This window comes from Grammomys surdaster, unplaced genomic scaffold, assembly GCF_004785775.1.
Source record: "Grammomys surdaster isolate TR1022 unplaced genomic scaffold, NIH_TR_1.0 62, whole genome shotgun sequence".
Lineage (NCBI taxonomy): Eukaryota > Metazoa > Chordata > Mammalia > Rodentia > Muridae > Grammomys > Grammomys surdaster.
In genome coordinates this window covers 483617-507587 of record NW_021604564.1, presented here as the reverse complement: position 1 = coordinate 507587, position 23971 = coordinate 483617, and the positions used below count along the sequence as shown (strand labels likewise).

The 23971-nt window shown below is 50.8% G+C and overlaps 2 protein-coding genes across 2 annotated transcripts in view; both read right to left on the bottom strand.

Annotated features, from left to right (window-relative positions):
* Kdm4b (lysine demethylase 4B) overlaps window positions 1-19315 on the bottom strand; it is an 80060-nt gene extending 60745 nt beyond the window's left edge. The window contains exon 1 of the mRNA XM_028762666.1: window positions 19258-19315. The gene's annotated coding sequence lies outside the window, so the exon portion shown is untranslated. The remainder of the gene's footprint in view (window positions 1-19257) is intronic.
* Window positions 19316-23004: 3689 nt separating this feature from the next.
* The window catches only part of Uhrf1 (ubiquitin like with PHD and ring finger domains 1), a 19132-nt gene continuing 18165 nt past the window's right edge, over window positions 23005-23971 (bottom strand). Inside the window, exon 18 of the mRNA XM_028763443.1 lies at window positions 23005-23742. The gene's annotated coding sequence lies outside the window, so the exon portion shown is untranslated. The remainder of the gene's footprint in view (window positions 23743-23971) is intronic.

Below are 23971 nucleotides of genomic sequence, written 5' to 3'. Positions count from 1 at the left end.
GTGAAGCTGTCACTCCAGCCAAGGTGGTGAGAGAAGTGTTAAAGACGACTATGGAAGCTATGGTTGACGTAGACATTAACAAGAATCTTGTGGGCTCTGCCATGGCCGGGAGCATAGGAGGCTACAACGCCCATGCAGCAAACAACATCACTGCTATCTACATTGCATGTGGCCAGGACGCGGCACAGAATGTGGGGAGTTCAAACTGTATCCCTTTAATGGAAGCAAGCGGTCCCACCAATGAGGACTTATACATCAGCTGCACCATGCCGTCCATAGAGATAGGAACCGTGGGTGGTGGGGCCAACCTTCTACCTCAGCAAGCCTGCCTGCAGATGCTAGGTGTTCAAGGAGCATGCAAAGACAGTCCCGGAGAAAACACACGGCAGCTTGCCCAAATTGTGTGTGGTACTGTGAAGGCTGGTGAGTTGTCCTTGATGGCAGCATTGGCAGCAGGACATCTTGTCAGAAGTCACATGGTTCACAACAGATCAAAGATAAACTTACAAGATCTGCAAGGAACGTGCACCAAGAAGGCGGCTTGAGCATCCTGACATACTGAACTGAAACACGGGCATTGGGTTCTCAAGGACTAACATGAAATCTGTGAATTAAAAATCTCAGTGCAGTGTCTGTGGAAGATGAGTGGACGTGATCAGTGAGAAAGACACCTGCTTGGGTTCTGGCTTTTTCAGAGACGTCTGAGGTCCTTTGCAGAGACTCCTTAGATGTGGAAACTGTAATTCGTTCCATGCTGTGTTCTGGAAAGATCTCACATGGATGTTACGGTTCTCTGAGCACCACAGATGACCTGCAGCTCATTTCTGAAAGCTACCACACAAGCTGGAAACTGGTGTTTTGACAGAATGATGGAGTTCCTGATGATCAGTGTGGGGCTCATCTCCAGTGGGGTAGAAATAGTTTTAAATGACACTGTAGCTGACAGACCTTCTGATTTTTATTTATTCAGTCTGGGTTGTAGAACTTTGCAATCTAAGTTTATTTTTTGTAAACTAATAATTCATTTGGTGCTGGTCTATTGATTTTTGGGGACCTACTTCATGGAAGAATTACTTTTATTCTCAAACTACAGAACAATGTGTGAGTAGTGCTAAATAGTCCTCGGCAAAGGAAACAGTCACTGCATTTACCTCTGTAGATCTTTGTTCAGAGAGGCCTTTAGTCTAGCTTTTCGCCAGCTGTGCCACACTCTGCACTACAGACATCAGAGCTCTTAGTGTTACTCAGAGGAGAGCACAAGCAAGTCGGACCTCTCAGAACTTAGAGTGTGGGAACAGTTTTTAAAGAAAACGACCATTTCTCTAAGCCAACTTTCTTTAGAGACATTTTAACTTATTTAGCTGAATTCTAGATTTTTTGGTAAACTATCAAATCTGTATATGTTGTAATAAAGTGTCTAATGCTAGTTTATTGGACGTGTTTAAGAAATAAGAGAACTCAACTTTTACACTGATAAAAGCACTCTAGCTTGGGCCAGAGAAGACACTGCTCGTTAGCACTGGTCCAGGAAACCCTGCTTTGCTTCCAAGCCTAATGAAGGGAAAGTCAGCTTACAGAGCCAATGATGGAGCCACGTGAATGGCCCTGGAGCTGTGTGCCTTGTTCCTGTGGCCAGGAGTTTGGTGACGGAATCCTTTATGGGCTCCTTTGGTGAACCCATAAAAGCTCTTAGCTTCCTCAGGGGTCAGCAGAGTTGTTGAATCTTAATTTTTTTTAATGTACCAGTTTTGTATAAATAATAATAAAGAGCTCCTTATTTTGTATTTAAAAAAAAAAAATCTCAAGCTAGACAGTGATTCCAAGACCTGCAGTTCCTCCTGTCTACGATGCTTAGCCAGGCCCTGCGTGTCAAGCCTTTTGAGCCGTGGCTTTCCTGTCCACAGCAAGCAGAAAGGCCACCCTCAACTCAATGGCCTTGCAAAATCACCTTGCTGGGAGTCATCCCTGAACCAGGGCAGTGGCAATGAGCCCGCTTGGCGGTGGCATCTGTCTCCATGGCTCAGAGCCAACATGAAGCCCAACTTGAAACCCCAAATATTTACCTACAACTTGATAGCCCCATCTGGGCCTTTCTCAGTCCTGCACCTTTCTGGAGAACCCCAAGCCACTGCAGATGCCCCTGCTATATTAGCCCTGTCCAAGCTGCAGAGCGGTGTAGTGGTCATGCCCAAATTCACACACAAGGCCCAGTCTCTAGCCCCAGACACACACAAGCCCACCTGGCTTCCTGAGGGCAGAGAGACCTACTGTGTGAGAGAATGAGTGGTTAGAAGTACCTCACTGCCTTTCGAGGGGCGCTGAGAAGGACATGGGTGGAAACAACGTCCCACACTGGGCAGGGACTCTGACGGCCACCACAGACTCTTGATGAACACTGGACGTGTATTTGACCATGAGTCACACTCCACAGGGAGGCTGGGGTGAAGCATGGATCAGCGTGCACAAGGCCCTGGGTCTACTTCTGGAAACACTAGTCCACAAACAGTCTCTCTTTCTGTGGATCCACCTTTTAAAGGATTTTTAAATTATGTATGTGTTTGTGTGTGCACACGTCTGTGAGTGTACATGTGAGAAGCAGCAGTGCAGATGAAACGTATCTGTGCATGTGAGTAGGGGCCTGCAGATGCCAGAATTTCTGATCACTCGGAGTTAGAGCTACATAGTTGTAAGCCCTGACACGGGTGCTGACAACTAAACCCAGTCCTCTCGAAGAGCAGCCGCTGCTCTTAACCACCAAACCATCTCTCCAGCACCATGTCCACTGGGGTTGCATTGTTGTTCTGTTTTGTTTTCTTTTCAAGACAGGGTCTCACTATGTCCTAGAACTCAGTAAGTAGCCTAGACTGGCCTCGAACTCAAGAGAGACACCTCCCCATTCCCCTGGGATTAAAGGAGTTCGTCACTACACATGGCTTATGCCCACTGTTTTTAAGGTGTTTCAAAAGTCACCTCCCATTTCTGGAGACCTCAGCCCCAACCCTGATTCCAGCATCTTGCTGGGGGTGGCTAAAGGAAATAGGTCAAACAGCTCCACAGTCCCTCAGGTGAGCCACACACAGGTGTCCTGAGCTGTAGGTCCCACCTCAGTACAACAGTCTCCAGTCACCACTACTGGGCAGGAGCACAGACTCCACCCCACAGCCTCCAGGCCTCACCAGACCCAATCTAGGCCCTGCACTCAGGCCAGCCAGCCTGTCTCCCTGGGCCTGGCACTTACCTGGGGGTTCCAGGAGATTCCAAGGGGCTGAGGTGGCCAGATGACCCAGACTCAAGGAAGCAGGCAGGATGCTACCTGTCAGGCACCTCCAGCAGTAGCAGTGCCCTGCCTGCAAGGTGCTGAGGAGAGCTTGGGACGAAGCTGCACGGCTGCAGCCCTGCCTGTCCGAACTGGAACAGCCCTGTCCAGCACTGCCATTGTTCAACAACATGTAGGCTGTCCCCAGCTCTCTGCTGCCCCACTGCAAGCTAGCACAGTGAGAGCTAGGAGCAGTCATGTGACAAGAGAGAAGTCACAGACAGATACTGATTTTCAAGTTTAGCCAAGTATGATGGCACATGCCTGTCACCCTAGCACTCAGAAGGTGGAAGAAGGAAGGCAGGAACCTGAGGCCAGCCTCAGCTACACACCAAGTCTGAGGTAAGCCTGGGCTACATGTGACATACTGCCAGCCTCAGCTACACACCAAGTCTGAGGTCAGTCCAGGCTACACCTGGCCTCAAAAAGCACAAAGTGTTCAGCTTCTTTCAAAGCCCCTGACCTCTAGAGTTAGGTCAGTGTAGTCCCCACCAGTGAGCCACCATCTAGTGCACAGGGACTCAAATGCTCAGGGCTTGACGATGACAAGTGCCACTGTGGCACGCGGACCTTGTGACTGGAGCCTGTGGCTGAGGTTACCAATCTGTAACCTTTATGGCCCCCAGCAGTGCCTTCCCCCATACACTTCCTAAATAGCGACAGGCTGACAACTTCCTTCCCAGCACCCAAGGCCCTGCTACATCCCACTGTCACCGTGCCTTCAGAATCCCCTGGGCTAGTCTTCCCAGGCCTGGCATCAGCAAGGACCTCCATCCTTTCCCCTCCTCCTTTGCTGTCTAGAGACTACCCCGTCCCTGGGGCTTCTGACCTTGCCCCTGCTGTCCCCACTCAGCTTCTGGGCAAGCCCAGCACCAACTTACAACTTTCTGAAAGAACAGAGAAGCCAACAGAGGGGCTGGAGAGATGGCTCAGTGGGTAGAGTGCTTGCTGCACAGGTCTTGAGTTCAAATCCCAGCACCAAGGTAAACGGCAGCACTGAGCTGCCAGCGGGGGCAAGGGAGTGGAGGAGTGGTGGGTACAGGGAGTGGAGGTAGGGGTGTTTATGGAGATAGGAGCTTTTTGACCACCAGTCCAGCAAAAAATCATGCCAGACAGCTCAGGATAGCAAAGAACTGAACAAGTCCGGGTGGGTGGTGGCTGGGGCAGCCATGGGTTTCAGCCCCAGCATCTCCAGCAATAAAAAACCTGGCCCTGGCTACGTGAGAGCTGTCATGCAAGAAATACCAGAGCTGAGATTCCTGAATAGACCCAGACTGAAGATCTGTGCTAAGGCTAGACCCATCAACGGGGAGGGGGTGGGTTTTGTTCAAGAAAAGTTCCTGCAATCTACATGGAAAGGAATGAATTTAGACCCTGACCTCACACCACATACAAAATTAATTCTAAGTCGGTCCAGACCAAATTTTAAAATCAACCATCAAACCCTAAGAATATGTGTAGCCTTGAATCAGGCAGCTTTCAGACAAGGGGTAAGAGGAGACATGCACTGGGCTCTGAATTCAAAGGCTCCTAGGATAAAAGAGAGAGGCAGCCTAGGAAATACCTGAGAGCCACAGGTCCAAGAAGACCAAAGTTCAGAAAAGAGTCTTCACCATTCAACAACAAGAAGACAAGGGGCCAGTATCCAGAATATACAATGAGCTCACCGTTTGTCCTGGCTAGTTTCATGTTCACTTGACACAAGCTAGAATTCTCAGAGAGGAGGGCACCTCAACTGAAAAAATGCCTCCATAAAACCTAACTGTAGGCAAGCCTGTAAGACATTTTCTTAATTAATGATTTGACATGGGAGGGTCCAGCCCACTCTGGGTGGCACCATCCCTGGGCTGGTGGTCTTGGGTTCTATAAGTAGCAGGCTAAACAAGCCATTGGGAGTAAGCCAGTAAGCAGCACTCCATGGCCTCTGCATCAGCTCCCGCCTCCAGGTTCCTGCCTGGAGTTCCTTCAGTGATGGACTACAATGTGGAAGTGTAATCCCAAAACTCTTTCCTCTCCAGCTCTGTTTGGTTATGGTGTTTCCTCACAGCACTGGAAACCCTAAGATACCCCTCAACAACAAGGAGAAAAGGAACCAGCACTCACAACAGATAAGCAGTCACTCGACTACAAGAAAAGGGACTAGCATTCAGAACATAGAGCCCTTGACACTCAAGCAAAAACAAGCCATGAAAGTCAGGCAAGGGTCTGAGCAGACACTTCCTCAGGGACATTTGAGGCCAACAGAAGCTGCTGCTGGCATATAGCAGTGGGGCGATCACACTGGAGATGGGCAGATGATCTTGCCCTGGAGTTGGGCATACACTCTCATGGCTCTGAGAGCTGTAGGAAGAGTTGACAAGCTTGAGCAGATGGCCACTGTTCAGATCTCAGCTCTTGTACATCACAAGGCTCTTGTATAGCTCTGTTCTCCAAGCAAAATCCCAGCAGGTCTACAGCAGCAACTCTACCACAGCATGGCGGACCCCACCCATCAGGGTGGGGTCCCAGGCCAGCCACCAAGGAGACCAAGGGGCAACAGAAGAGCACTACCTCAGCAGGTAGCAGCCTGTCTGAACAAGAACCTATACTTTATGACTCCTCACTTCTCCCCACCCCAAGTCCCCAAAATAGCAACCCAAGGAGGACACAGCTGCTGCAGGAACAGGATGCAGGCTCTGCTCCCACAGTGAGCTCCCGTCTCAGGAGACGAGTCCCCCCAGCATCTTTGGGGTGTCAGTAGGGTCAGACCACAGTCTTGGGGCTCTCAGTGGAGCCTTGGCTGCTATGATCACACAGATACCAGGCAAGTGGCTCAAGGGGGGCAATACTGGAACTCCTCTGCAGCCTTCCCAACACCAACTCTCTATCCGGACAGGTCAAGACAGAGATGACCGGGGCAGGCCACACAGGCTTGCCAATATCCTCTGGTGTGTTGTGACAAGAAACCCAAGCACCCAACCCCACTCCATCCCCTAGAAAGGTAGCAGGAGGTGTGCCAAGGAGACACAGAGGTTGGCCCAGGGCATGGTGGGGATGTTGTCAAGCAGAGGGATAAGGCAAGGCTGGCCCCAGGACCCTTGGACACACCGTTACAACAAGTCATCACTGAAGATAGACTTCAGGTATGCCTAAAGACAGAGAGCATGACAACAGACAGTAAGACACCCAGAGTCCCAAGATCCGGGGCTTGAAGCCAAGGGAGGATGGATGTGAGGCCAAAGTTTGTGACAACAGGGAAGCTGCAGATGGCAGAAACAGCCAGGCCATTGGCTTCTGCCACAAGCAAGGCCCTGGCACAGGGGGATGCCAAGGAACCTCACTGCATTCCCTAGGAGACCTCAAGAATACCCCAACAGTACACCCACCACTTTCCAGAAGGACACAAGCATCCATCTACAGCCCAACCCTTGAATTCTGATATTACTGTTGTAGTCTAACCCATAATAACCGCCTGCCACCTGGGAGCAACGGGAACTGCACAAGGCATAGAAGAGTGGTGCACAGGCCTGAGGGGCAGGCAACCAGGCCTACATGGACAAACATCTCAGTGAGTGAATGAAGGCCAGCTGCTGTGAGGATGAGCTTGAGTGCACACGGGCATGTTTTAAATTACGTCTACTTCACTTTCATTTGTCCATCTTGTATGAGTGCACATGCCACGGCCTGGGTGTGGCAGTCAGAGGACAACATGTTGGTTTCTGTCACCGCACGGCCTGGCATGGCAGCAAGCTCCTTACCCTCTGAGCCCTCTGTGTCAGGCCAGAACTGCCTTTTCTCTCTAAGTCATTGCACTGGTCCCCCAGGATTCTGTCACAGGAAAGGAGAGGTGGAGTACAAGAGGACCGAGGTGCAGCTCAGGACAGCGTACACCTGTCATCCTTGCTCTCACGGACCAAAGTAGGGAGGTTTATGAGTTTAGGGCCAGACTCTGTCTCAAAAAATAGCAAAAATCAAAATTTAAAACTGTCAGGCATGGTGGCACACATCTTCAATCCCAGGACTGAGGAGCAGATGCAGACAGAATCCTGTCAGTTCAAGCCTAGCATAGGCTAAAAACAGGACAGGGCAGGGCTACAGCGAGACTCGGTCTGAAAACACAGAAAGGAAGGAAGGAAGGAAGGAAGGAAGGAAGGAAGGAAGGAAGGAAGGAAGGAAGGAAATTGAATTAAATGAAAGTTGGAGGGCTGAGCACAGCCCTGCTCCTCGAGAGGCACCCTCAGTCCCCAGCACCATGGCAGCCGGCTCCAGTTCCAGGAACTTGAAACCAGAAAGTTGAAACCAGCCAAGGGGTCCCTGCAGCCCAGGGTGCAGGCACTGTGAGCAAGAGTAGCACACCCTGCTGGCAAGGCGGGGAATGGCATGTGGACCCAGGGATGCAAAGGGCTTCAAGCAGGGCCTTTGAACCAGCTGACAAGGTGGAAGGGTCTCTTCCAGCACACGGGGAACTGTGACAGCTGTGCCACAAGATGACACTGCAGACACTGGGGACACAGGCTGAGCAGAGGCACAAGGGGCTGCCTGTGGGCTCCATGCCCAGAGCCTCTGACGCAGACTGTAAGACACAGGGGCAGCAGGCAGGCAGATGAGGATGTGCTGAGAGCACCATGGCTCAAAAGCCATGAGCACCATGTCAGCAGAGGGGAGATCACCAACAACGCTGGGAGGAGGAACTGTGCTGTGTCTCAGAATGAAAGGCAGATGAAGGGTACGCACAGAGCACGACCACAAAATGCCTTTCTCTCTCAACAGCTTTTCTGGTGGGGAGTGAGCTCTACAGCTCAAATATCTCCCTCAAGGAACAGAGTGTATGTAGCCTCTAGTCAGAGTTCATGTCACCACACAGAATGGATCCACACCAGACCTTCTGTACCAACACTACGAGGACACAGTGACATTTCACTTCCCCGCCTGGAGCATGACCTCATCAAACCTTCACAGACTCAAGGACCTGTTCCCAGTGAAAAGAATGACAAGAAGGAGATCATCTGAGCCCTGGATTCTCTCTGTACTAACAGGCTACCACAGAGTCAAGATGGAGCCTGTCAGTGCTAGGGGTGACACATCTGACAACTTGGTCCAGCCTAGAGAGAGCGTGCACTCAAGTATTAGTGATACAGAGGACTCAGCCCACAGTTGCCTGAGATGGTTCAGGCAAAGGGAAAGAGAAAGGAGATCTTAGGCATCCTCAGAGTGCCCCCATGTGGGAGCCTCAGGAAACACACCTGGGAGCCTTTCCAGAACCCCTTCCCTTGCTAGTGTTGGCTCAGTGTGACCCATGTGTGCCAACCCGTGTGGGGACACACAAGCAGGTCTTGCTTGCTGGCAAGCAGTTCAGCCTGGCATGTGAACTTCTGGTTCATGAACCCTTATCGCAGAGAGCAAGGCAGAGAAACTGAGTGGGAGCATACATCTGCACACTGACCTCACCACAAACACAAATGATCAGGCACAAACACGCACAGTCACACACGCTCATTCAGGCGAACAATCAGTGTTATTAAATAACACCAATCAGGTCGGGGTAACTTGCCAGGGACAAACATAAAAGAATGGCTGGCATCTGCCCCAAACCCCAGGCCCCTTATGGTGAAAGGAGAAACGTGACCCCCTCCACAGGCACAGCGTGTGGCACACAGGCCCACACATACATGTATATACACACAAGATAAGAACACCAAAAGTAAAAATAAATAAATAAATAAAAATAAACGATAAGGTAAAACAGTAAGCCAGTGCTGGGGTAGGCGCGGGAAACAGGTTTACCTGCAGCATGGCTGCCCAGCCCTGGCTTCTGGGAGCACAGACTGTTGGGAGGCCAGGACCTGCCAGCACCATTAGATCAGAGAAGGAAAGCAGACTGGTGACAGCTACTTGTCTCTCCCCTGCAAAGAAGCCACAGCCAGAACCCCAGCACCCAGTGCCACTAGTGAAAGACACCTCCCAAAGAGACACAGCCTCCTGAACCTTGCAGGCCTCTATGTGCAGTCTTGGCTTCAGAGCACCAGCCCCAGCCAGCATCTGTTTACTGACCCATACTCTAGCCTTGCATCAGACACCATAACCAGTGTCTGGAGGACCAAAGATGGAGCTGGATGCCCCTGCCATCCCAGGGCTTCACTGAATCCAGTGGCCTGGGACAAGTCTCTTTACTGGCTCCGCCTCCTCCTCCTTGTGGAATGGCTGAAGGACTGCTATGGCAAAGCACCTATCAAGATCAGTCAGGGAGACCTGGTCCACACAGGCATGGACACATGCACACATATTCACACAACACATGGACATACGCAGATGCATGGGCATACACATGCACACACATGCACATGGACATGTGGACATGCATTGACACACACGAGTGCTGCCACACCACAGCCATCTGAAGCAGTCAGGCACCATCACCACACTATCCCAGATGGTGAAGGAGACATAGGTCAGGACATGGCTTGCCCAAGGCCACCCAGCAGTGGAGTGTGAGGGGCATGGAGACAACAGTGACACGGGTGGGGACACTGAGAAGGGAGGAGGTCATTGGCACTCTCACCTCAGTAGACAGGTCTCAGAGCTGCAAAAGCATATACTTCGTGAAGTGTCACAGCAGAGGTCACCATGATGGTCAGAGACATCACTGTCATGACTTGGGCCAAGAAAGGCTGATGGCCCAGGAATTCCCATTCCAGAGGTCCCGCACCCCAGGATGCACCCTGGCGGGGGAGAGCCTCAGGACACAATGTAGCACCTAGCTCAATAGGAGAGAAGGGCCAGGACTGAGACTCAAACATGACAACAGGGTTTAGGGTACAGGACAGGAGGGTTGGGATCTCTAAGCTTAGCCAGAATGAGATCCTGCCAAAACTGGACATGTTCTACACTGCCAGGGCATGGAGAACAGAGCAGCCACTCTGGAACACATGCTGAGCATGCAAAAATGAGCACACACAGGGCTGGAGACAGGGCTTACTGGCTAAGAGCACTATCTACTCTTCTGAAGGACCCAGGTTCAATTCCTAGCATCCCACATGCCAGCTCACAACTGTCTGTAACTCCAGTTCCAAAGGAACCTGACATCCTCATACCAATGCACATAAAATAAAATTAAAATATTTTTGAAAATGAACACATACGCATATCTGCATAAACTCACACATGTTCACAATAGTCCAAAACCCAAAAACAAAGATGCCCATGCATTCCACAGAATATTACTCAGTCATAAACAGGAACAAGGCTCTGACCCACAGTGAACAGACTGTGATAACATCAGGCCAGTGGGAGAGACTGCCGTCTGATCTCATACCCAGTCACAGGACATGACAACAGGGACATGCTTTATGAAAGCTGTCACTGGCTCCACACACCTCAGCTGCAATCCTGCAGCCTACCACAGCACAAAACACGGGCACTGCCACACATCCACACACATGACAAAAGGTCTTGTGAAGACATGAGGTCACAGAATCTCTTCATCTTCATCACCAGCTTGAAGCCCTTCACAGCCATAGCCCACCGCACATCAATACTATACTCCAAACACCCACAGCAGGCAAATCTAACACAAAAGCTTTAGTATGTGTCTAGCAGGGGCTGGGAAAAAGGGGTAGACAGGAAGGGGTAACGGAAATGGGCTTCTCTAGAACACTCAGAGTGTTCCAGAAGGACAGGAACAGGAGCTGTGACAGGGCAAGTCTGTCGTGCTTAGAGACGTGTGTTCATGCATGCACGTATACCTGTTGGTGTGTAAACATGAACCAGAGCCTGCCTCAGAACCTGAGGACTGGACTCCATGATTAGCTCCCAGAGAGAAAGCTGGAAGGAGGTGTGACCTATGATGGCAGCACCAGGGAGGTGAAATCGGGAACATTTGTGGAGCTCTCTTGGGCCAGCAGCCACAAGAGCAAGCTCCAGTCTCAGTGAGACACTGCCTTCCAGGACAAGGTGGAGAACAACTGAGGGGCATTCCTAGGGTTGTCCTCCAGCCTCCACATGGGCCTGCACACATAAAACTCGAGGGGGGCAAGATGAATCAGGGTAAAGGAGCTTGCCAAGCCTGATGACCTGAGCTGTTTCCTCAAGACCCTCTGGCGGAAGGCAAAGGCGGCTGACTCCTACAAGTCACCCTCTGTCCTCCACATAGATTACGAGGAAAGTAACCAAGGATTGCAGACCACTGCAGAGCCATAGAGAACTGGCGCGCCGCTCACACCCGATACCCTGCTTCCCCAGGGCCCACATGATCAGAGACAGGCTGCTGAGGCCCAGAGAGGTGTGGTGGCCTGTCCCAGGGAGAATGCTTCTCCTTCTCTCTTCTCCCCTCCAGAGCTGTCAGACCCTACCAGAACTCTGTCCTGAGGCAGCACAGGGCATGATGCAAAAGCTGCCACAGCAACAATGGCAGCAAAGAGGTTTCAGGCTCCCCAGAGGTGCTAAGGGCTCTTCTGCCCATCACAGGAGCTGTCCGAAACCATAGTCCAAGGCCGACATTGCCAGTCTGTGAACCCTGAATGAACCAGCTCCTTCCCTCTGGGAGCACCAGGGTTTTTACATATGTGATCTGTCTAGGAGTCCCTGTCATCATCTTCAGGACACCCAGTGTAGGGGCAGTGCCCTGGAGGATCCTTCAGCACTCTCTGATGCCCCTTTTCCCCACCTCCCACCCCTATGGTGTCAGCACCTGGCCTGACACATGAGGACCCATTTTTGGACACAACTCTACAACTCATTTTTAAAAAATTAATATATTATAAATTTTTACAATTTATTTTTATAATTTATTTTTGGGGGAAGTCATGCATGTGGAAGCATGAAGATAACTAGCAGGACTGGTTCTCTCCTTCTTCCCTTTATCCACTGAGCATGTCATCAGCCCTGCAGTTGGTTTTCTTCATACCATACTTTCTGGGGTTTGGGGGAACAATCCTGATGTCTGGTGTCCTGAGCAGGCACTCGCCCCTGATCAACGTCCTCCATGATGGCCACGTGACTGCAGCCATGCTCAGGCCCCAGCTGCAGCCGATGACGGCAGAGAGCTCAGCTTCACAGACACTGGGATGCCTACCCTCCCTGTGCTCCTTAAGTAAGCCCAATAGTAGGCTGGACAAATGGCTCTGCAGTTAAAGAGCACTGGCCACCCTTGCAAAGGACCCAGCCTCAATCCCCAGCACTCCCAAGGTAGCTCACAACCATTGGTAACTCCAGCTCCAGGGGATCTGACACCCTCCTCTGACATCAACAGGCATTGTACAAACACACATAGGCAAAATACCCATGAAATAAGTATGTAATTTTTTTTAAAAAAGGTAAAGGCCTGGCTGAGCGGTGGTGGTGTATACATTTAATCCCAGCACTGGGGGAGGCAGAGGCAGGCGGATTTCTTTGTTCGAGGCCAGCCTGGTCTATAGAGTGAGTTCCAGGACAGCCGGGGCTACACAGAGAAACCCTGTCTCGAAAAACCAAAAAAAAGAAAAAAGAAAAACCAAAATAAATAATAACAATCACCAACAACAACAATAATAATTAAGTCAAAAGCAAAGGCCAGCATGGACTCAGACACCTGCAGTAACTGCTGCAGTGACTAAGGGTGGCTCACGCCGAGGCCAGCTCACCTCTACTGTGGCTCAGGAACATGGGAGTCTGCGAGGGGACCTGGCAGGTAAAGGCACTTGCTGCCAACCTGATCCCCACACTTCCACATGTGCAACATGCACATGCCCCGCACCCCACAATAGACGTTATAAAAAAACATTTAAAATCCAAAACTAATCATTTCCCAAAGCAACAAAGGCTGAGCCTGTGACTCTAATGGGCAGGTCCTGCATGTGACAGGGGCCAGAGCTTGCTGGGTCAGAGGAGTCATGTTAGTGGAAAGTGATCCAGAAATGCCAGATATGGCCACAAGAGGGACACTTTCATGCACCTGGCAGATCTCTCTGTACTATGACACAGGGCTCCTGAAAGAAACCCACTGCCCACCCCCATGGGGCCCTGGTGCTAGTGAGTCCCAGAGAGACTGAAGGACACCCCACAGCTTAGCACCCCACCTCCTTCCTGCCTGCTTCCAAGGATCTCCCAGGCCATGACCCAGCATCTCTTTCTCCTTCCTATGCCTATCATCACCCAGGACAAGTGTGGCCCCAACTATTGCCCCCACCCCAGATTCAGCTGCCCCTTGTCTGTTTGCCCACAGTGCCAGGACAACATGTAAACATCAGGCTCTGGTCACTGGCTGCTGCTGCACCTGCCCCAGGCACACTCAGCCTGACTACAGAGGGAGCCAGAACAGCACACCACCCCAGATGCCTTTTTTCCAGGCGATTGTGCCAACCAGCTGCAGGCACTGAGTGAGAACACTGTTGTTTCTAGTTTGGGACCTCTAGCAGCCAGGGATCAAAATGCTGTGGCTCCCAGCTGCAGCCTAGAAGGATGGTGGGGAACCCCTTTAGTCCCCTGAGGTTAACAGTGACCCCTAAGAGGGGTACCTAAATTCCTGGGGTTCTGCTCCCGCAGCAGCAATGTATGATCCTTGTCTCTTTGCCCACACCCTCCCTGAAAAGGTAGCACTCGAGGACCCCTTACGGCTGACCCTCTCTAATTAAAGAAAGTATATAGAAATCTCATGGAAAGGACACAGGAGCTGAGGGGAGCTGCTGGGACCCACTGGGCTCTTCTATCCCACCATGCCTAGGGGTCCCTGACACATCCCATACCCAGGGAGGCTTCTGCCAGCTCTGTGGTCAGAAGCAACCCCAGGAACCCATCGCCCCATGGCCTCTCCTCTTGCAAGGAATTATCTGGCTCCACGTCCCATACCCTGGGACCGTGCCAGGATAGGCAGCTAAGAGGCCCAGTGCCTGGAGCTACTCTGGAAAGGCACTGAGGCTGGACGGAGACTGTCCTGAAATTCCACCTATAGCACATACAGACAAACCCACCACTCAGATGGTCCACAAGTAAAAGCCCAAGTTTGCCATGCTTCCTTCTGTATCTGAGAGCTAGTAGGGCAGCAACCACAGTACAAGTGTATTCTTTGTCTGCTATTCAAGGACAACCTGGCACTCCAGTATCAGTAAGAGAAACAGCCTGAACTGGGATACCCAGGAAAAGTGCTTGCTGTACAAGCATGAGTTCTAACCCCCCAAAATTATACTAACGCCAGGCACAACTGAGCAAGCCTGCAATCCTGTTACTGTGTTAGAAGAGAGAGGAGGCCTCTCCGGGCTGGGGAGATGGAGAGCTCAGTGGGTGAAGTGCTTGCTTACAAGTGTGTAGAGCTGAGCTCAAATCCCCAGAACCCAAAAAGTCCAGTGCAGGAGCACGTGACCTAGGAGGCAGGCACAAGAGCTGGAGGGCCAGCTGTCCTGGTTTGTGCACTTAAGATGAGTGTTCAGTCCTTAGCCAGTAGAAGCAAGGACCCACATACAGTTGGCCTCTCTTCTCCAAGCCCAGCCTGATGCACAGAGACCAAAAAAGATGAAAGACCACAGCCCCCCCCCCCCCGGGCACATATGGTTTGGCAAGAACTTATCCCCAAAGGTGTGTGGGTGGGGAGGGGAAGGAAGGAGGGAAAGAAAGGGGAGACAGACAGAACCAGCAAAGGAGAAGTGAGCACTGAACACTGTAAATCTGGGGAAATGAACGAGACAGGGTTGTGGCAGACATGAGCCCCTGCTCCCAGTGGCTGCCTACCCATGGCCAGGCCCTCCTCACCCAGCCACCTCTCCTGTTAGGGGCAGCAAAAGCGGCCTCTAGGGGTGCCGACATTCTTCTCAGTTACTGGATCTGGCTCAGAAAGAGGCTGGGGTGCTTATGATGTTTCACCCAGTGCAGAGGGGATCCCATGAGGCTGGAGGCTAGGTATGTACAGGGCTCCTGTGAGGCTCACAACTCTTCAGGAATTGTTACCCAAGGTGAGAAGAGGCAGCCCACCCCTAACTAGGAAGCTCTGCCCTTGCAGACATCCATCCGGTGCTGGGATGCAAACCCCCACCCCGGTTGGTCTTATTTCTTTGTGGCTGCATTACTAGTGTGTGTATGCATGTTAGAGGCTAGAGGTCAACATAGGTGTCCTGTATCACCCTTATCTTATTTACCTGGTCTCTGGTCTCTGCTGATGGGAGCTCTCCATTCTCTGGGGCCCTCCTGTCTCCATCTCCCTGTACTGGGGCTGCAGACGCCCCTGGCTATGAGCAGCTCTTGTGTCAGTCAGTACAGACACTTAACCTTGGGTCTGTACCTGAACAGCAGCAGCTCCTACCTACTGGGCCCTCTTCCCAGCCATGGTTTATTGCAGTTTCAAGACAAAGTCTATGTCTCCCTGGATACATAGACACTAGCCTAGAACTCCCCATCCTCCTGCCTTTACCTCCACCTCCTGAGTGCTGGGATCCACACACAGTTTACACGGTGGTGGGGAAGAAACCCAAGGCTGAGACACACACTCTGTCCACTCAGCCCCAGCCCTGAGTTTCGTTTTTTAGCAGATTTTACTTTTCTGGAGTGGTTTTGAGTAGTGGTGTCTCATCCTCTCTCATCCCCTCTGTGACAGGAATAGCAGACAGGAAAATGACAGAGCCCCAGACACCTTGTCCAGCCAAGAAGAGAGTCCTAGAGCACACCACACCCAACGGGGGTGAGCAGAGACTCAACCCATCTGAGACTTCTCTTTTAAAAATCAATTCATAACTTTGAAACTGTTTTTGTGGTGTTGACATAGAGCCATGGCCCCTTGCCTCACCACCATGACCTCTCTGACTGGATACTAATTTAAGGCTTAGCTAGTCCCTGGGCCCTTGTCACTCTCTCTGAACCTCCCAGCACAGGAACACCCCACAACTTCTGGGACATCACTGTGGAGGAGAAGGCCAAGATTAAAGAAATGAGTCAACTAAAGTAGATACATGACAAGTTCATCAAAGTACAGCAATGGGGAGGGTGTCAGTGCCGCCTCCATGTAGCCAAGACAGCCATGGTGGGGCCTACACAGGGAGGGTATGGGGTGCCAAGAATGGTCGCAGGCAGATCCTGTCTGTACAAGCAAACAGAACCACTGGCCACTGAAGGCAGAGTGAAGGGAGCAGAGTGAGGGGTGGGAGCTGGAATGCAGGCAAGTGGATCTAAAGAGCTGAAATGAGGTCCTGGCAAGGCGTGGGTAAGGGCTAGCTGTACGCCCACCCCAGGGGTGACCTAGTCATAGTGAACTGAGCCAGCGGGACAGTGGTGCAGAGCAGAAAGCTTCCAAACTCCTGGCCCCTAGCCCTTGATCCTCAAGGCCACCTTGGGGCAGGAGCTTGCTAGGTGCCAACTCTACAGATTGAGAGGGAGTCAGGATGCTGGACAAAGCAGGAAAGGTACCTGCCTGCAGGAGGGACCTCAATCCAGACCTCTGGGATTCCACCATAGCCTGAACTTCAAGGATGTCGAGCAGAGCCCAGTCCCTGAACCCCACAGGCCCTGCAGTGACAGGTCTCTCCAGAGGCAGGCCATCTGCTATAGTCTGTTCGCAGGAGGCTTTGGCAGACTGGTGGCTCTAATCTTGCTTCTGGAGTAAGTGACAAGCCCAAGGCCACCAAGCCCTGAATGCTCCTCCCTGCCTCCCAAAAACAACCATCAGGAAGTATACCACAGCCCACACCTCTACCCCTTACCCCACAAGTCCACACACACACACACACACACACGTGTACACACAAGTATCTCACTGTCTTGTGGATACTGGGCTAGCCAGAGCAGCCTATCTCGGCCCTCCCAAGGAGTCCCAAGCCCTGGAGTGATCTGACAAGCTAGTTGACTCCCCACAGGTGTCAGGTAGCACAGGGACAGATGGCTACCCAGTGCTAGGCCTCCCAGGACAATGTGTGAAGAAGTAGGGGCAGAACAAGAAGCCAGAGCCCAGCAGAGGAGGGAAGGGCTGGGCAGGCAGGGAGGACGAAAGGCCCCTGGGGCAGGAAAGGAGACAGGCTATAGGCTTTGGACAAATATCTACAAGACTATGACTGAGTCTCCAGATACTCTGTGTACTAGGATGTCTCCTCAGCACTCCTCTCCCTGGGAGGAAAGGATTAGAAAATCGTTTGTCGCCGGGCGGTGGTGGCACATGCCTTTAATCCCAGCACTTGGGAGGCAGAGGCCAGTCTCCAGGACAGCCAGGACTACACAGAGAAACCCTGTCTCGAAAAACTAAAAAAAAAAAAAAAAAAAAAAAAAAAAAAAAAAAAATCATTTGTTACCCAGACCTGTACATTCCCAGCTTAGAACACACACACTCACAGGTACACCTGGATATGCACAGGCACATGGAGCACCCGCCACAAGGACATTTCCACCCCAAATATCAAAACACGTTATGACAATCAGTACAACCCAACCTCCCGCCTCAGGCTTCCTGCCCTCCCAGGGAGAGGATGAAAGTTCACTCAGCATCTTGCAAAGGGACCCTGCAAGTTTAGAGACAGGGCAACTACAGGGCTTGGAAAAAAGAGAGGGGAAGAAGAAAGGTGGCTACAGCTAGAGCAGGGTGGAAAGAAAAGGCCGGCCCAGTCTGGGGACACGCCCTCCTGGTGACTCCGAAGGCAGCAATTACTGGAGAATTAAAGAGAGTGATTAGCCCTTTCCTGGTCGTGGTGGGAGCCCCTGAAGACCCACGTAATGAACCCATTTTGAGGCAGGAGCTGTTTGGGGACAGTGCAGTCTCCAGCCTGGGGACTGTCAGATACACAACTAATGGGACACAGAGACATCCCGGACCCCCCAACCTTCTGCAACCAAGATCCTCAGCGCCTATGAACCTGCTGGCACCAGGCTGAACAAATCCCACTTGGTCACAAGGAAAGATACATTCCTTTTGCTTTGAAACATGTTACAGGATCCATCCTCTGCATAGTTGAAAAAACTAGCAACTCCGGAAAGGCACTTCCCCAGGTGTTACTTAATTATTAAAGCAATGCCATCTTCTCCCCCACCCCCACCTCTTCAGACAGATGGGACAAGGGGAAGCCCAGGAATGGTGATGCCCAAACTGCACCAGTTACAGCATCAAATCTGCAAAGCTGGCTGACCAAAGCCCCCTAAAGCCCCCAGGACATGGCAGTAGAAAAGCCACCCCTAGCTGTCCCCAGCTTTGCCAAGCTTCTCTGTCTGCCGGGATGCCCTGGATGAGTGTGCACGCGGACAACTGCACATTTCATGGCTTACAGAAAGAAGGGAGCTGTAAGGCAGAGAGACCAGGGGACGGAAACGAGGTGGGAAGGCTGCCATTGCAACAGCAGATACGTGCACTATTTATTTTCATTTTTAAAAATACAGACTGTATGGTGATTTACAGATTCTGGACATGCAGGGGTCAAGTTTGTAAGGCCATGATGGATGAGTGTTTGGAAGGGTTAGCTTCAGTGTCCACTAAAGGGAACCAAAATGCAAACGGGGGGAGCAAGGACTTGGAGTGGGTTTTTTATTTTTAAGGATTTGGGGTTGTTGAAGGGATGGCTGGACCGGGCCACCCACGCTGTCATCTTTTGTGCCCTGGAAAGGGGACGCGGCGCCCCGCCCCCGCCCCGCCTTTGTCCGGCCCCATCGCCCCCCCACCAAAAAAAAAAAAAAAACACACACCCTCCTTTCCCAGGCACACAATCGTTTTGTCGATCAATAAACAGCAGCTTCGCCCGAACGGACAAAAGCGCGGCGTACCCCGCCGCCCCGCGGAGCCGAGTAGGCCGCAGCCGAAGCCTCGGCCTGGAGTGCGCGCGGCGGCCCAAGGCGCGGCGTGGGGGCAGGCATGGCGGCCGCGCGGCCCCCCAGAGGGGCCTGGAAGCTGCTGATCGCCGCCGCCGATCGCACACTAACCTGGCGCAACGCGCGGCCAGGACCGTGGACAGCAGGCTGAGAGGCGCGTGCCCGGCTGTCTCGCGTCGCCCCCGCCGGCCCTCGCTCGTTCGCCCGGGCCACTTGGCTCGTACCTTCTCCCGGTCTCTTTGCTCCTTCGATGGTTCGCTCGCTCGCGGCCGAGCCCTCGGCAAGCGCCTGGGGCGGGGAGGCGAAGCATCAGGAGGCGGGGCGACGGCTCCTACTCAGCCGCCATTGGGCAGTCAGCCCACGCCCGCACGCTGATTGGTGGCAGCTGACAGCTCCACCCCTCCCCTCATCAACACCGAGCGGCCCCTCCCTCCGCGACCTGGGGCGGGCGCAGGCATTCGACTTCTTCCCTTCATTGGTCCAATCCCGAGGACGCGCCGGCACCCACTCACGTGCCTGGTGACCGGCTTAGCTTTCAGTGGGTGCAGAGCATGCCCGTCAAGATGCACACAGCCAATCAGATTGCGGTCATGTGTAGGATGGCCCGGAGCTCACGCAGATTGACAAGTGCGTTCTCAGACCTCACTGAGAAAAACGCGGATTGGTGTTTGGTACCGGCCTCTGGGTGCCGAATGGTTGGGACTGAGTGTCAATCGCTGTCTTGCTGCTCCGGACTCCACCCTGTTATCGGGCGGCTGCTGAGTACGTGATTTCCTGCACAACATCAGCGCTGGGACCCAGACATGAAGAGAAAGTGGTTCGAAATCCGGTGGTTCTATATCTGGAGCCAGAATTTGAGCCCAGCTTTGTAAAAGGCCGAACGAGAATCTCAAAAGTGCTCCCTAGACGTTCATGAGTTCCCTAAAACGTGCTTGAATTCAGCTGGGGAAGTCACGTAACCGGTCCTTGGTTTCCCCCCATGAACTGATAGCTGTACCCACGGAAAGCTTTGCAATAATTCAGTGGAAGGAGAAATTCAATTATCTATTTCTCAGAATGTCCTAGGTGCTACTCTCCAGCTCAGCGTATTGCAAATTGGAGGCCTGGGCACCCAAATTCCGGTTACAGGTGTCCAAGTCTCCACTCCACACAATTGTTTCCATTGGTCTTCATTTGTGTGTAAGAGGAACAGCTATCACCACGCCAGTCACCTTGGACTCAGGAGCATTTAGTTAAGGTCTGATATCATCCTCATCAATATGCACTTATAATTTTAAATTTCTATTATTTTACATGAATGTGTGGGTATATGCCTCTACAGGTCAGAGGACAACTCTGGAGTTTACTTTCTTGTCATCTGGGTCCCAAGATCAAACTTAGGTTGCTAGGCTTGGCTGCAAGGTCCTTTATCCCGAGTCTGCTTTGCTAGCCCACCATCTTTAATGCTTCTACACATGAGCAAGCAGAGGTGACATTGTTCCTGTTTTTAGATAGATTAGAAATTCTTCTATTTTAACACCTAATATCCGGAAAGTACCCTCCTTAGAATAGGAGTGTACTCAAGATATTTGCTCCGCCCCCTAGTCTCTTGTTAATTCACTAACTCCCAAGGTTATAAATAAGTTATTCCAGCTGGACGAGTCTTGTTTCCATTGCTCTTCATTGTGCAATGTAAAGGGAACAGCCATCACCACACCAGTCACCGTGTACTCAGAAAGTACAGGCTGGGGATCCTGGACTGCACCATCATCTTTAATTACAGTGAGCTGGAGGCCAGCCAGGGCTATATAAGACCCTGTCTCAAAAAACAAATAGGGAAGTGAAACAGCTCAGTAAACTTGCTTTCTAGCCAGATGACCTATGTGTGACCCACATGATGGAGGAAGAGTCCTTTATCCTTCAGACCTCCACAGGTGGCACATGTCTACCTGTGTGGGTGCACACATACAAGTACACACACGAATGAACTTCAGTGTCTGTCAGTCCTGTTAGTTAGCCGTCAGTCTCAGGAAGCAATTGTTTTCTATCCTTCAGGATGTCTGTACCATTCTGTGCACAGGAACAGAAGCCTGTGTGGTCACTGCTAAAATATTTTCAAGAGCAGGTAACTCGTGTGAGGACAAGTGTATTTTGTTTTAATTTAGGAGTGGATTTTATTAAATTTGCTCTGCTCTCAGGACTCCTCTGTCTACACAGTGGTATAGACGTTTGCCTTGAGCTGGAGAGATGGCATAATGGTTAAGATTGTGTACTGCTCTTTCAGAGGCCCTGAGTTCAAGTCCCAGCACCTATGTCAAGTGGCATACAACCACCTCCAGCTCCAACTCCAGGAGATCCAACACCTGTGGCCTCTAATTAGAGGCACCCAGTCTCATTCATTTTCTAAAATAATTTTTTTCTAAAATAAATTTCTAACCATAAGTTTCCTAACATCTTTGATATGGTGGCCCATCCATGCTTAGTTGTAGCTGTGGGGAGGAAAAGGCAGACAGATCTCTGATTTCTGGGTCAGCCTGGGATATTTTATGCTGAGAATATAACCATATCATTGTATTTGGGCAGTTTTGGTTTTTTAGGACAAGGTTCTTGTTAACAGACCTGGTTATCCTGGACTCACTTTGTAGACCAGGCTAGCTTCATGAACTCAAAGATCCACCTGCTTCTTCTATCTCTCAAGTGCTGGAATTAGAGGCATGTACCTCCATGTCCGTCAAGTTTTGGTTCTGAGACAGGGTGTCACTGAGTAGCTCAGGCTAATCTTGAAGTCAAGATCTTCCTGTCTCAGCTACCGAATACAGACTAACAGGCATATCCCATTTGTCAGTTATGCCCCCTCAAAAGTAACCCAGTAATTGGTGAGAGGGCTCCATGATGTGCGTAAAAGCACTTTTAGCCAAGCATAAAAACATGTTCCTGGCTGGAGAGATGGCTCAGCAGTTAAGAGCACTGACTGCTATTCCAGAGGTCCTGAGTTCAATTCCCAGCAACCATAAGGTGGCTCACAACCACCTGTAATAGGATCTGATGCTCTCTTTTGGTGTATCTGAAGAGACAGTATCATCATATACATAAAATAAATAAAAGAAAAAAAATAAAACAGATGTTCCATCCTCAGGACCCATCCACCCACATGGTTCAAACTAACTTCCAAAAAGTTACTTATACACTCACTTTTAAAGATTTTTTTAGATGTGTATGGTGTTTTTGTCTGTCTTATGTGCAGTACCTACAGAGGCTAGAAGAGGGCATCAAATGCTCAGAAACTGGGTGAGTCAACACATGGGTGCTAAGAATCAAACCCAGGTCTTTTGCAAAGAGCAGCTGGTGCTCTGAACTCTCCAACCACCTACAAATGTAAAAAAATTAAAGCAGTCTCATCCTTGGCTTGAGACTAGCAGCTAACTCCCCAGAGTTCATTCTGAGCAAAGCTTGTCTGTGTGAGCCATCTAGCAACCTTATACTGTAGGTGGGAGACATGACCCTGCTCACCCTCCCACCACTGCCCAGTTCCCTCTCCAACTTGCATTACACAGGGCAGAATCCAGGCACATCAGAAACCACAGAAGGCCAAGGTCCTGGTGCAACCCTCCCACTTCCAGGTGCCAGGGATTCTAGTCTCACAAGCCAGTGCTTGCTGTATACATCTTCAACATCTAGTTTTATATAAACCTTGCCTGCTGTCTGTAGAGTCTTCCAGAATATTCGGCAAACTATTATTCAAAGGCATAGATGCTAAAGTGTGCTGGCTTTCAAGTTTATAGTTTCTGTCCAACATACTGGATGGTGCTGACTACAGCAAAAGAGCTAATGTGTGAGTCAACAGCTATCTGTATAAAACTTTATTTATAAAACCAAGTGGGGGGCTGGATGATCTGTGCCTTTATGCTCATTTACTCATGAGCCTAGCCTCTTAGTACAGGTTTTATGACAGGCACCACAAAGCAGTTCAAACGCAAGCAAATATTCAAATATATCTGCAGAAAAAAAATTTATTGAGATCTAAAATCTGAACAAAAACATATGGAACTTTAGAAAACATCCACACAGAATTTTATTTTCTTACAATATGTTAACAATCTAACAAGAAAAAAACCCCACACAAAACCAAACACGTCCCTAGAACCGTGCTGCCCAGTCTGCCTGCAGTAAATGGTTGCTCCCATGAGATAGGCCTACACCCTTTGGTAAAGTCACAAGTTACAGAAGAAACAAAAACCAACCAAGGAAAACATTGTCCTCAGTACAGGCTGTAACTACAAAAGAAATTCATTGAGGAAACCATTTATCCCACTTAAAAAAATAAAAATAGAAAAATACAGAAACCCTCAGAATTCTCAGTTGCTGAGTTAAAAACAAAATGGAACTGATACCACATCTCAGCCCTCAGCCAGTGCGTACTCCGAAAACCAGGCTTCCAAGGTGGACATCCAATGGCTCAGTGGTGAAGTGACAAAGCCCACGGCACATGCAGCTTCAGCTCAGGTGGTACCCAGGCCTGAGGCCACAGCCAAGTCCCTCTGATGTCAGTGAATTCAGGCCAGGGCTGAGGCTGGCCCATGGCCCTGTCCAGTTCTCCTAAGAAGGCCAGAGGGATGGCTGCAGGGGCCACCCCTGGAATGAAGCACACAGATAGTTGCCAGGAAGACATGTCTGGGCTTTTCAAAGATGGTTGCAGATGGTTCTAGGCAGCTGATGTGGAGACAGAACTCCTGCCAACATGAAAATGAGGTCTGGTATGGGGCTCAACAGTTTATAAACCCATCTCAAAAAGAAAAAGAAGAAAACATTTTTCCCCTTCTCTTGGAGAATAAATTGCAGGCTTTGTTAAAGAAAAAGAGAGAGAGGGAGGGAGGGAGAAAGGGAGGGAGAAAGGGAGGGAGGGGGAGAGAGAGAAAGAGGGGAGGAGAGAGAGAGGGAGGGAGGGAGAGGGAGAGAGAG